Below are 13,203 nucleotides of genomic sequence, written 5' to 3'. Positions count from 1 at the left end.
GTTTTGGGCAGTCGCCTGCCGTCTAGAGTTTTCAGGCGGTAGGTGCCATCTCTTAGTTCTTTATAGACCGGGTAAGGGCCTTCCAAATTAGGAGTTAGTTTTCCATGCTCATTGGCCCTACCGGTTGCCTCCATTTTTCGTAACACAAAGTCCCCAACCTTCAAGGGCCGTTTGTGTACTCGTTTGTTATAAGCACGGGTCATTCTCAGACGGTAAATCTCATGGCGCAAGGCGGCATTGCCCCTGCGTTCCGGGAGAGAGTCCAACACTAGCTGCATGGCCTCCCAGTTTGCCTCTTCATCGTATAGCATGAATTGTAGAGTCGGCTCATAATGCTCGATGGGTAAGACGGCTTCAGCACCGTATACTATGAGAAATGGGGTTTCACCAGTCGCCCCTTTTTCAGTTGTCCGAATGGCCCATAGAACATGAATTAATTATTTGGCCCATAAACCACCGGCTCTTTCAATTTTCTTCTTGATGCCGTCTGAGATGAGCTTGTTGAAGGCTTCAACTTGGCCATTTGCTTGGGGTCGGCCGACTGATGCAAAACAATGTGAGATCCTTTGATCCCCCAACCAAGTCTTGAGTTGAGGCATCTCAAACTGAGGGCAATTATCGAACACCATAAACATAGGTACCCCATACCGGGTGATGATGTTCTTCCAGATGAAAAAGATGACATCCTTTGTCTTGATGCACTTGACCGCCTCTGCCTCAACCCACTTGGTGAAATAATCCACAGCCACCAGAATATAGCGCTTTCTGCCTGGTGCAGGCGTATAAGGACCTAAAATGTCCATACCCCACTTAACAAACGGGACAGGGCTGTGAATTGTTATCGGGTCAGTTGCTGGTTGATAAATGAGCTTGCCAAATTTTTGGCACTTGTCACACTTGTTAACCATTTCCTTGGCGTCTGACTCAAGAATAGGCCAGGAGTAACCTTGCCTCCTGGCTCTGACAGCCAGGGATCTGCCGCCTATGTGAGAGGTGCAGTATCCCGAGGATGCAACTCTTCGAGTACTTATTTCCCCTTTTCTGGGGTAACACACTTGAACAAAGGTTTTAGGAAACCCGCCTTGAAGAGCTCTCCACCTCTCATCTCGAAGTTTACAGCATGCTTCTTTAGTATGGCTGCCTCCTGAGGTGAATCAGGAAGCGTACCGTTTGTCAAATATGCCTGGATGTCATCCATCCAAGTAGAGCTTCGGTCAAGTACTCCAATGGGTTCTTCATCAGATATACTCCGTTTTTCCAATTACTTCCCAGAAGACTGACCGTGGCGTATCACAAGAGGCGGAGGATGCCAATTTTGACAGAGCATCCGCTTGATTGTTTTCAGACCTGGACACTTGACTTAGATGGACTTCTTCAAATTTCCCAGCTTCAGTTTTGACCGCCTGAAGGTATTTGATCATTGCCGGATGGGTGGCTTCATATTCATAGTCAATTTTTGTTGCCCCTGCCGCCTTACACATGCGGATAACGGCTGTAATACCCCGTATTTTTTTACGTATTTTATTTAAAATAAGTATTTTGTGAAGTATTTAAATAAATTGAAATGTTTTATTTATAGTATTTTAATTATTTAATTTAATAAGTTTAGAAATATTTTATAAAAGGAAAGTTTATTTAATTAATTATTTTATTTAAGTTGGGGTTTAATTTAAGAAAGTTTTATTTTAGTAAAGTTTTATTAGGAAAGGGATTAGGAAAGATTAAAAAGGGAAAGTTTAGGAAGAAGGGTTTCTAGAGAAAGGGTATAAATATTCAACACTTGGGGCAAATCAAACTTTGCCCACATTGGAGAAAACCCAAGGTAAAATTTCTCTCCCTTCTCCTTTATTTTCCTTTTCTTTTTCTTTCTTTTACTCCTTCCCCTTTTTCGGCCTCACCACCACTGGCCACCACCGTACCACCGGTGGGCCGCCAGCCACCGCCAGCAGCGCCGGCAGCAGCACGGCGCCACCAGCAGCACGGCGGCAGCAGGCTGTGGTGCCGTGGCTGCTGCCTGGTTTTCCGAAAAAAAAATTTAATCTTTTGTTTTAAAAAAATTGATTTAACCCTAGATCTAATTATTAAATATCAGTTTTGTGATTAATATTATGATGTTTGATTACAAGTAGTATGTAATTTAATTTTCAGATTTTAATTCTAATTAAAAAAAAAAGCCCCAATTTTGAAACCTTAGATTCATAAATTATTAATTATTGAAGGATTATGATCTAGGATGGTTTAAACCTTTGATTTAAGTGTTTTAAAGCCTAATTACAACAAGTTTTCATTAAAATAATAATGCTGGAATTTTTTATAGTGCATTAAAAATCCAGTTTCTTTAAGGAATTTTAATTACCCAATTAATTGGGATTAAATTATGATGTTTTAAATATAATTTCAGCTTATTTTAATTAAATTATGAGGGGTTTAATAATGGTATATATTGCTGGAAATTTGTGTAGAGAGGATTTTAATACTCTTTTATGATTTTAAATTGTAGGAGACTTCAAAGTGAGTGATTTCTATTAGTCGTGGCGATATTAAGATCGTATTCAAGATATGTTCGCATACTTAGCATTATTTTTATGATGTATTAGCATGATAAATGTGTTTAATTGATTACAAGTAGTATCATGCTAGATTTGGAATGGAAATTATGATTTGGTTATTATTGGTGATTGAATTATAAATCATGATTTATTTGTGATGGATTAATGGTTGGAAAATAATAGTTTGGAATGTTGAATATGAACCACACTTTTATTTATGGCATGATAGAAAACATGTTTAATTAAACTAAATGTTTAATTTAGTTTGGAATATTAAAAGAGAATTTTATTATGGTTCATATAATTTTTATTGATTCTTTAAGCATGAGAAAGGAGTTATGTAAGTGTCTATATACACGAGGAATAAATTGTATGTTGGTGCCTTAGTGCACTTAAGGTGTTTTTAACACCGAGGGATAGGATTTTTAGCGCATTAAGCGTTTAAGGTGTCTTTGGCACCGAGGTAGATTTAAAAAGGGTTCAACATCAAATATTATGTGGTCACTAATTATTCAAGAATAAAATTAAAGTGTTTAATTATTTGAATAATCATGATGTTTGATGTTGTTATGATTTGAGAGTCATCACCAAGTTTAATAAATGGTAAAGAATGTAAAGTGAAAGAGATTACGCACCAAAGCTGTTGGAACGTATATACCTTGAGTATGAACATATGGGGGGAGTTATGCGACTTTATATTTGACCATAATTTCTACTAGAGTACAGGACGCTGTACATTCCTTTTATTATTATGCGTAGGAATTCTGCCACTTACGAGTGGTTCTTTTATACTGGCACGGCTAGCTTCCGTGTTAGTACCCCTTTATTGGGGCAGGTTAGGGGGGAAACCCGTTCGATGCGTAATCAAAACTAAATAAATTATTTAATTACTTAGTTGAGAAGTTTTGTTGAATGTTGTATGCTTGAAAAACAGGAGCAACAAGGTAAGTTGTGTGTTGATAGGTAAATGCATGTTAGTGTTTTTAATTACGCTTATGTACTCAGCTTTGCTAATTGTGTGTTTGTTGGCCTTGTCTTTACCTTGGCCCTATGATGACCCATTTTTAATGGAGAGTAGTGGAAACAAGTATAGAGAAGCTTTTCAGGTGATGAACATAGTCATGATGGGCATGAGTGAAGAGCGAATCATGCTAGTTTCCATAAGTAATCGATGTGTTATTGCTTTTATTTATTTTATGATATTTCTATTGCAAGACTAACGTAAAGGTTTTAAATTGAATTGGTTTGTTAAGGGCCCACAATGGTTCCAAGTTGTAAGTTTGACATTCTTTTACTTTTGTTGACTTTATTTTCGCGAGTTAGCTTTTAAGTTGATTTGTTTTAAAATATTTTAAAGGAGAGTGTTCCGTTGTATGTCTTTGATAGTTGCCTTAGCCGTTTTCACGATGGCGGTAATATCTTAGACGTTCCTATTTAAAGTTTCAAACAGGGCAAAACAGGTATTTTAAAAGAAAGGAATTTCTAGGGTGTTACACCGGCTAGCAGGGCTTCATATTCTGCCTCATTGTTTGAGGCTTGGAACTTGAACCGTAGTGCATACTCATATTTTTCCCCCTCAGGATACTAAAAAATTACTCATGCACCACAGCCGTTCATAGTAGAGCTCCCGTCTACATACACTTTCCAAACCTGATCAAGATTCTCCGGAGCAACCGGCCATGTCATTTCGACAATGAAGTCGGCAAACGCCTGGCCCTTCACTGCCTTTCTTGGTTCGTAAGTGATTTCAAGAGTTTGCATTTCTATAGCCCATTTGAGCATCCTGCCGGATGACTCCAAGGTTGTCATTGGCCGCTTGAGAGGTTGGTCTGTGTAGATCACAACTGGGTGTGCCAAGAAGTAAGGTTTCAACTTCTTGACAGCCATGTAAAGGGAAAAACCAAATTTTTCAATCATGGGGTACCGTAGTTCAGCATTTTTGAGAACATGGATAACGAAATAGACCGGGAGCTGAATGTCGTCTCTCTTAGCAAGGAGAACGGCACTGAGGGAACGATCTGAGACTGATAAATACATGTAAAGCGCCTCCTTGAGCAAAGGGCTAACAAGCCTTGGTAAAGAGTGTAAATGTTCTTTTAATTGTTGAAAGGTCGCCTCAGCATCATCTCCCCATTCTAATCTAGTCTTCTTCCTGATTGCTTGGAAGAAGTAAAGGCATTTGTCGCCTGACCGGCTGAGGAACCTCCCCAACGCAGCCAGACAACCAGTGAGCTTCTGCACTTCCTTAACAGTGCGGGGTGACTTCATGTCAATCATCGCCTGTATCTTCTCGGAGTTATCCTCTATCCCCCTTTGATCAATCAGGAATCCGAGAAACTTCCCAGACTCAACACCAAAAACACACTTTGGGATTTAACATGACCTAATCCGTCTGTAGCTTGGATTTGACTATCATGTCATCAATGTACACCTCTACATTCCTCCCAATCTGATTAATGAAGATTGTATTAATCATCTGTTGGAAAGTAGCCAGCACATTCTTCAGGCCAAATGGCATCATCGTATAACAGAATAACCCCTGATCGGTGACGAAGGCCGTCTTCTCTTGATCTTTTTTCCACTGGGGTATTTGGTGGAAGCCTGAGTAGGCATCCATAAAACTCATCAAGGCATGCCCGGCTGTAGAGACGACCAGGCTGTCGATCTTTGGAAGTGAGTAACTATCCTTTGGACATGCCTTGTTCAAGTCAGTGTAATCTACACACATGCGCCAGGTACCATTCGGCTTCTTCACATGCACAATGTTCGCAACCCAATTAGGGAAGTTACATGGCCGAATGAACTCAACGTCTAACAGCTTTTTGACCTCGGCAGCTGCCGCCTGACTTCTTTCCTCGCCGTGATTTCTTTTCTTTTGCCGGATGAGCTTCTTTTTAGGGTCCACGGCGAGTTTGTAGACATCTAGATCCGAGCTGATGCCTGGCATCTCTTCCACTTCAAAGGCAAAGATGTCTTTGAATTCTTTAAGTAGGAGGTGCAAGTCTGCACCCAACCTTTCAAAAATAGTCATCCCCACCTTAACAGTTCGCTCTGGACGGCTTTCGTCCTGAGGAACATCAACATGATCACCAGCCGGCTGGGGACGGAGATCATCTGACTGTTACCCGGTCAGTGATTGCTATTTCTTTTCTTTCTTTACCTCCACCAGCTGATCAGTTTTTCTTTTCTTTCCGGCTGCTGGTGGAACTGAGTTAGAGTCCTTGAGATCGTCAAGGTCTATTGGCTCCTTCGGCTGACCGGCTGCAATAGCCGTTAGCTTAACGTCCGAGAGGTAACACTCCCTTGCCGTCTTCTGATCCCTGTTGAGGAAGCCAAAAGAGCCATCATCCTTTTCATACTTGAGCAGCATGAGAGCTGGGATGATGACAGCGTTACACTCATTCAGAGTGGGTCGGCCCAGAATGATGTTATAGGCGGTCAGCTCTTTAACTACCAAAAACCGGACGACTATATGTCACCCTTTCCCCTTCTGCCCCAGCCGGATGGGTAGATCAATTTGTTCGACTGGGTGCACGACCCCTTCCCCAAAGCCAACAAGTGGATGGGAGATGTCGCAAAGGTTATCCAGATTATAGCTCAGCTTGGACAGACACTTGTAGCTGATGAGGTCAGAGGAGCTACCAGTGTCAATAAGGATCCGCCCAACTAGCTGGTTGGCGACCTTACATTCAATAACGACCGGGTCGTCATGCGTTTGGCGGACTTTGCCCCGATCCTTCTCAGTGATGAGGACGTCTGGGAATGTACCACTGGTTGACGTATGTCCATCATCAACTAAGTGGATCATCTTCTTCAGACGATCCTTGGTACCTCGAATGGTTGGGCCACCACTAGCGAAACCGCCTGCTATTGTGTAGACTGGATCCTTGTCAGTGTCCGAACTACTAGCAGGCTGGGGGGTTTTTGGACGACTGCCCCTTCTTCGTCTTCGAGGTAGCCTTAGACTTGAGGATGTATGACTTTAACTCCCCTTGATCAGCCAGACGGTCCAACAATCGCTGGAGGCTGAAGCAATCATTGATGTCATCGCCAATGTCCTCATGGAACTTGCAGTATTTATTCTTGTTCCAATTCTTGGCGGAACCTTTCATGGCTGCGGGCTTCTCAATAGTCACCCGATCCCGTATCTCCATGAGGATGGAGTAGCAGTCTTTATTAAACTCGTACCTTGGGGAGTACAGTTTGAATTCCTTCTTTTTCTTTTGAGACGGCTGATCAGAATCTTCAACTGCCCAGACTTCTTTTCTCTTTTTGCTCTGATCAGACTTGGGAGCAAGTTGAGCAGACCGGCTCTCCTTTTATTTGCCAGACTTTTTGGAGTCTGACTAATTACTGGACGTGTAGAGATCGGTTGCTTGTATGAAGCTCTCCGCCTCTATCAACGCCTCTTGAAGGGTGAAGACCCTCTTTCTGACAAGGTTTAACTTGAAAGTTAACCCGTCCTTCAGACCCTTAAAGAAGTCTGTATAGGCAACTTCGTCAGAAAGTCCTTAAATCTGGATTCTGACCAGATTGAACCGCCTGACGTAGGAGCGGAGCCCTTCTCTCTCCCCCTGCCGAATAGTGCTCAAATCAAGACTTGTTTTCTTGGAAGGGATGTTCATCGAGAAGTTAGAAGCAAACAAGAAGACAAGCCTCTTGAAGCTATCTATACATCCGGCTGGCAAGTTGCTAAACTATTGTTGGGCTATGCCCTTCAAGGTAGCCGGAAAACATCTACACCACATAGCATCCTCCAACCCCTGCATGTGCATAAGGTTGGAGTAGGCCATGAGGTGGTCCTCAGGGTTGGAGGTACCATCATAGGCACCAACCAACACATTCTTAACCTTGGCCGGCTGTGCCGCCTCGGTTATCTCCTTGGTGAACGTAGAAGTTTGTTCACCAAGTTTGAGCAGACAGAGCTTCCAGTCCAAAGGTTGGACATTGTATGCCGCCTGTCCTCCAAAGATGGATGGCTGCATGAAATGAGGGGTGTATGGCTCGTATGCCATCAGAGGCACATACGGGGCATTCCCAATCATCTGAGGGCCAGAATGGACGGACTTGCCGCCTATATGGCTCTCACGCAAGGACTGAGTATTCCTTGCAGATGTATTCTTGAAGATGTCTAGAAAGCTCGACGTAGAAGTTGACTCAGACAGCTTTTGATTCCGATTTACCTCGATGATATGTCGAGCATCGGTGAAGGTTTTCTTGCTGCCATCCGGCTGAACTTCACGAATGACCTTCCTTGAGCCCGTCTGGGGCAGAAGGATCTTTGTCCAGTCAAGGGCAAACGTAGTCTTCTCCATCAAATGTGAGTAGGCTGCCTGTCTCTGACTGATTTCCTCCTCGCAGCTTGAGGAGATATTTTGGCCGACATACCCTTGCTAGAGCCAGCCGTCCTTTTTTCAATCAGATCCTTGATCTCACCCTTGAAACTTGTCGTGAATTTCATGAGTTCGTCTCGGGTTTACTGGGGCCTGACCTCTTGCTGCCTGGGTATTACCAGGAGGTGGTCCAGCAGACTTGCTGATACCAGTTTCATTATTTACTCGCTCCATCTTATCCCTAGAACGGATGTGTTTAGAAATGAGTGACCCGTCAGAGGCCACATACATTTCGACGTCCACATCGTGGTCGTCTTCATGGTCTGTAAAGACCTCCCCATCAACCGTAGGACGGCTGGGGTCTGGCAGTGGTACAGACTCTTAAACCATCTTTGAGGTACTCTCCCCACAGACGGCGCCAAATATTTGGGGTGTTTTTGTCCCTCGGGAGAGTTACAACTCGAAGACTGGTCTGGTGACGTCTGTACCTGCAAAATAATGGAGACTCCGAGTGGTTGGAGCTCCGCCTTCGACGATCAAGTTAGAACGTGTTGGAGAATACAAAAAGGTGCGAAAAAAAAATAGAGTGAGATCTTCTCGGATTCCGAGATCAGGTGCTTTCTCTGATGTAAGAGAATGTAGGGTTGTTGTAATAAATGTATCTGCTCCGTAAATGGGGGAAATCTCCCTATTTATAGGGTCATTGGAAAAAGTGCCCTTAATTAAGTCATCCTGACCTAATTTGGGGGCTGCGCCATAATACGGCTTTCTTGGGATTTGGGCCAGAAAAGGCAGCCTTTTCTCCCATTTGTTTGAAGTGAAACGTGTCATTAGGTGGGAGACCCATTTGGGCCTCTCGGAGGCTGACACGTATCAACCTATGAAAGGGCCACGTGCCCTAGGGTAATTTTACCCAAAACAACTTATGTTTTTTAACATATACTGATTAAACATGTTTTTTGAGTTTCAATAATACAAAGTACATTCTTTGAATTTGACTCATATGTTCTTTGAATTTGGCTCGTATGTTCCTTGAGGTAATGAGTGACTGATGAGTGTCATTTATGGCACTCATTTGTTCTCTTTTAGGGTGATTTAAGATTGCTTTTATAGCTCTTTTCATTCTTTTTCCCTTAGTTTTGCTCTTTATTTCTTTAGTTTGCACTTTCCTTAGTTGATTTTCAATTTTCATGCATTTCTTGGTTTTTCTTGTCTTTTTCTCTTTTATTTGCTTGTTTTCTTTTATTTTAAGGTTAAGATCATTGTCCAAGGATTCCCGAGGTTTCTTCCCGAGTTTTGCATTGATTAGGATGTCTAATGTCTTCCATTTGTAGCCCAAGTATGGAGATGTGCAAGTTTCAAGTGACCTTAGGTCGTGCATTCAAGCCGTGGGGGCACGAATTCTGGTGTTGAACCCACCGTCGAGGTGTTTTTGGGTCTGTCATACTCCGTGTTCATCAAGCACACCAAGTGGAGCGCACGAGGAGCATCAAGATGAAGGGGAAGGAGGTTGCCCTGTTCCAAGGCGTGGGCGCGCGCGACTAAAGCGCGGGTGCGCGGCCTGGTGGCGCGGGCGCGCGTGGCCCTGGCGCAGCCGCGCCTATTACTCCCCCTGTTTCGTACCCATTTTTGCGCATCCGTGCATCCTCTTGAAGAAGGTCGCGCACGGGTCTATTTTGGACGATCTAGCTAATGTCTCTTTGTTAGTTCTACTATATATAGATTTTTCTTCTATTTTTAGAGGGGAATGAATGAGAGAAGTAGAATTAGAGTTTTTAGAGAGAGAAGTTTAGAGAGAGAAACACTTGTTCTTAGATTTTTAGAGAGAGAAATTCATGGTTGATGATTGATGTTTGATGATTCTAAGCACATTTTCCTTTGATTTCACCAAAGTTTGTAAGTTTTTCTTTTACTTTAATTCAATCTTTAGTTTTTGATTTCAATTGTTTGTTGATTGTTCAAATTTGTTAATTAGTTGATTGAATTTGGTTTGATTGGAATGATGATGATGAATTTGTTGATTAGCTTAGTTTTGATTTTAATTTCTTTCATGGATTGCGAGTAGTTTACTAGCTAGGGATGTGGTGAAGCATGTTTGAGTGATGGATCATAGCTAATTGGGAGTTTTTTATTGGTTTAGCATTGTGATTAAATTGGTTGATTGATTTTGTGCATGTGTGTGATTAGTTAAAGTGTAGCTAACTTTAATTGTCATACTAGATTGCATTGTGTGCCTACATTGATACGGACCATTGATTTGTAGCTCACATTTATCGATTGAGTTCGGTTTGCGACGTTCCTAGTGCTAGTTAGACCTCTAGGAGATAGCTTGTTGAGCTCTTTTGATTGCATTGTCTATCTTCCCTCGCAATGCTTGAATTAGTCAATCTCTAACCCGATTAGTGTGTGTCCATTGCAAGAATATGTGGATCCTAAATCCCTAATGTTTGATATATTGATTTACTTTGTGTTTTCTTTGTTTATTTTGTTGAACTTAGATAACCTACATTCCCTTTTACGCTTCGAAATAGCTTAACTTTGGCAATAGCTAACTTCCCCCCATTTCTAGTGGTTCGACCCAAACTTGCCCTATTACTAGGTGTAGGTTTGGTTACAAATTTAGTTTGGATTGGAGGAATTTTAGTTTCAACGACCTAGAATCCACCTCGCATCAAAAATGGCGTCGTTGCCGGGGAATGGTGTAGTTGTTTGCTATTGTTGTTGAGATTATTTCATTTCATTTCAAAAATACAAAAAGATTTTTCTCTTTTAGGCTACATTTGTAGCCGTGCTACTAATTATTGTTTCTTTGAGATTGTATGCATAGGACAAGAGGAAGGACTTTAGTACCTTTTGATCCGGAGATTGAGAGAACAATCGCAAGGATAAGAGTTGCTAAACGATCCTTGAGTTCTAGCTCATCAAGTGGAGAAGAATTTCAAGAAGAAGAACAAAGAAGCATGGATGAAGTACCAAGGGTTGCTTTGAAGGAGTTGGGAACTCCCGGTGCCTATAGATTTGAGAGTGGTATTGCTCCGCCAACAACACTGGCTAATGACTTTGAGATAAGGCCGGCTATGATAACAATGATTGAACGAAGGCAATTTAGTGGTGCCAAGCACGAAAGCCCACTAAATCATCTCAAAGTGTTTGAGAAGTATTGCAACACAATCAAGGTTAATGGGGTTTCTCAAAAATTCATAAGGCTCAAGCTATTCCCGTTCTCTCTAATCGGAAGAGCTTTGGAGTGGCTAGATAAGGAAGTGAATCCTAATTCCTTGAGAACTTGGGATAAGGTCACTAAAGAGTTTCTTTCTCGCTTTTACCCTCAAAAGACCGCCGAGGCAAGAACTCTAATCCAAAGTTTCAAGTAAAAGCCTAGTGAGAATTTGTATGAGGCTTGGGAAAGATACAAGGAGTATCAACGAGAATGTCCCCACCATGGAATCCTGACCTACCAAATCATACAAATCTTCTATGGAGGATTGAGTCCCCAAGGGAAGTCATGTCTTGATGCCGGAGCCGAAGGCCCGATTATGAACAAGACCAAGGAAGAAGTTGTTGATATAATAGAGGATGTAGTTCGTCACTACATGGATTGGCAAGAGGGAGAGAGAGAGTCTACAAGCAAAAGTAGCTCAATGGTCTACTCGGTTTATCATCTCAATGCAATCAATAACTTATCTTCCCAAATTTCAAACTTAGGGAAGGAGATGACATTAATCAAGGCCAAGCTAGAGAGTGTCTCTTCAATTGCACCAAGTCTTCCCTCCGACATTAAGGGGAAAGGTACATCTTCTAACTCTATTCCTCCTTCTAATTCAAGTAATATGCCAAGTGGATGTGTCTTTTGTGATGTTTGTAGGTCATATGACCATGACTCTTCTAGTTGTCCACATGCTTTTGAGAATTGTGATGATGTTGAAAACAATGATTGTGAGCAAGTGAATTTTGTTTCCAACAATAATAATGGACAAAGATTTGAAGGTTCGAGGAATTTTGGGACTAGGAATGCTGACCAACAAGGGATTTTTGATAACTACAACACTGGTGGTTATAGGAACCAAGGAAATCAAGGTTTCCGTCGTAACTATAACAATCAAGGTTATAGTAATCAAAACCAAGGCCAATGGTATGGAAATCAAGGCCAATCTCATGGCTTTGGTGGCCAACACCAAAATTATGGCAACAATCAAGGCCGAGGTAATTGTAACAGTCAAAATAGGGGCAATTTTCAAAACAACAATCCAAGGGGACCCCCACCCGGATTTGCTCCAAGACCTCAAGGTAATGGTAATAATTCCTATGCTCAACCCTCATTTTCCAAGACTACCTTAGAGGAGATCATTGAAAATCAAACAAATATTTTGAACACTTACATGGCGGTAAGTGACAAGAAGTTTAATGAAATGATGACACACAACAAGATGCTTGAGACCTAAATCACTCAACTAGCCAATACCTTAAAAGATTGTGCTAGCCCTTCTTCATTACCTTCTTAAGGAGTTGATCCTAAGAAACCCATTTATTCTATTACCACAAGGAGTGGGAAAGTGCTTGAAAACAGAGTTTCTAGGATGAGTGAGGAGGATGAGAAGAGGAGTGACTCAAGTGAGGAAAATGAGAACAAGGTGTCAAGGAGTGTGAGCAAAGAGGAAGTTCAAGAGAAAAAGAGGAGTGTTGAGTCTAGCAAGATGAGTGAGAGCTCTAATGAGGAGACAAAAGAGAAAGAGATGACGCAAGATGAGGATTTCAAATCGAAACTTCCATACCCCCAAAAGTTCAATAGGTACAAGTTGGTTGAACAATGTGGGAGATTTATCAAGATGCTTTGGAAGATTCATCTTTCTATTCCTTTCACCGATGTTTTGGGGGAAATACCTAACTATTCTAAATTTCTTAAGGAAATCTTGAGCGGTAAGAGAGATTGCAATGTGGTTGAACCGGTGAGTTTGAGGGAGTGTTGTAGTGCCTTTATCCATAATGACTTACCCCAAAAGATGAAAGACCCTTGAAATTTCTCCATTCCTTGCAATATTAATGGGAAATTGTTTCAAAATGCCCTTTGTGATCTTGGTGCTAGTGTTAGCATCATGCCTTTCTCCGTTTTCAAGAAACTTAAATTAGGTGAGCTCCTTTCAACCAACATGACCCTTCAATTGGCCGACCGTTCTATTAAGTTCCCAATGGGTAGAATTGAGGATGTGCCCCTCAAGATAGGAGAGTTCACTATTCCGGTTAATTTCATTGTGCTAGAGATTGCGGAGGATGACAAATTCCTATCATTCTAGGGAGGCCATTTTTAGCAACTTCGGGTGCTT

General features: G+C 41.8%; 1 non-coding gene across 1 annotated transcript; it reads right to left on the bottom strand.

Moving 5' to 3' along the window:
* Positions 1-11,224: 11,224 nt before the first annotated feature.
* LOC145593346 (small nucleolar RNA R71) lies at positions 11,225-11,330 on the bottom strand. Its single transcript, XR_014102689.1, has one exon. It is a non-coding gene; the product is annotated as a small nucleolar RNA R71 (small nucleolar RNA).
* Between the last annotated feature and the right edge of the window lie 1,873 nt (positions 11,331-13,203).

The sequence above is a fragment of the Chenopodium album genome, chromosome 18, assembly GCF_948465745.1.
Source record: "Chenopodium album chromosome 18, dcCheAlbu1.1, whole genome shotgun sequence".
In the NCBI taxonomy this organism is placed as follows: domain Eukaryota; kingdom Viridiplantae; phylum Streptophyta; class Magnoliopsida; order Caryophyllales; family Amaranthaceae; genus Chenopodium; species Chenopodium album.
Note: the sequence above shows the minus strand (reverse complement) of the source record. Positions and strands in the feature narration are given on the sequence as shown.